We start from the raw sequence: 1,181 nt of genomic DNA on the forward strand, positions 1-1,181 counted from the left end.
TGTCGAGTTAGAGCCCTCTGTGTTGTCGCACGGAACCCTTCCCCTGAAACACCAAGTATCCTGGAAACCGGAAGCGGAAGTGTGTGTCTTCAGTCGGCAGCCGGCCGCCGCGTTTGGTCTCAGTCCTGCTTCTGTATAAGTAGGTTTTTCCCTGTGTTGTCAGTCGGCCTGATCCATTAGCAGTTGACCCTGTCCTCGGGGTCTAAGGGTGCTGCTCCTGCTCTCCTGCGCCCCCTTGGTCTCTCCGCCTCCGCCTCCCAGAGCCTCGGGACTTGCCCGGGAGGTGCCGCCGCCGCCGCCGCCGCCGCCGCCGCCGCCGGCCGCAGCTGCTTTCTGGACCGCCGAATAGGTGGGGGGACCTGTGTGTCCTGGTGCATTAACAGGTAAAATCGTGTGAATCGTCGCTAAGCAAAAGTGTGGTTCTCAGACGAGCAGCGTCAGCTTCACCCACGAGTTTGTGAAAAATCTAAAGTCACCGTCCTCAAGGATGTCCGAGGTAGTTAGCTTGAGTCTAAATGCCCGGGTTCCACCCCCTCCAGTCTGCCGCTCGCAGGGCCTCCCTTTGTTTTCTTTCTTTCTTTCTTTTTTGTTTTTGTTTTTTACAATCCAGCCTCAGCCAGACTCGTTGGCCGCATCTGTCACCCCTCGGTACCACGCACACTCAGACACGCGCGTTTCACGCGCACGCACAGACACTCTGACACGCTACACTCAGGTTGAGCTCATCAGGCCTCAGTCACTCAGTCACCCCTCAGCCTGTATGTATATTTACCATTTATTGAGCTATTTCAGAAGGGCTGGGCACTGTGCTAAGTACTTTATATACCGCATGTTTTCACAGAACAACGCTGTGAGGTAGGCAGTATTTGAGGCATTTTACAAAAGTTATAGTCTTGAAGAAATTAAATAGCTTGCCCATGGACAAATATCTAGTAAGTGGCAGTGTCTGAAATGAAATTCAGGTCAGTTCTTACTAAAAGGGGCATATTCTTGATCATGATTTCCCTGCCTAAATTGGCTCATCAGGCAGGATTTATTTTTATTTATTTATTTTAATGTCCTTCAGGTGAAGGTTTACAGAACAAATAGTTTCTCATTCAACAGTAGTACACACATTGTTTTATGACATTGGTTAACAACCCCACGACATGTCAACCCTTCTCGATCTTTTTTTTTTTTTT

General features: G+C 49.8%; 1 protein-coding gene across 1 annotated transcript in view; it reads left to right on the plus strand.

The window, feature by feature from the left end:
- Positions 1-335: 335 nt before the first annotated feature.
- LOC101361582 (zinc finger protein OZF-like) overlaps positions 336-1,181 on the plus strand; it is a 36,613-nt gene continuing 35,767 nt past the window's right edge. Inside the window, 1 exon segment of the mRNA XM_023725471.1 lies at positions 336-383. The gene's annotated coding sequence lies outside the window, so the exon portion shown is untranslated.

This window comes from Trichechus manatus, unplaced genomic scaffold, assembly GCF_000243295.1.
Source record: "Trichechus manatus latirostris isolate Lorelei unplaced genomic scaffold, TriManLat1.0 scaffold00315, whole genome shotgun sequence".
In the NCBI taxonomy this organism is placed as follows: Eukaryota; Metazoa; Chordata; class Mammalia; order Sirenia; family Trichechidae; genus Trichechus; species Trichechus manatus.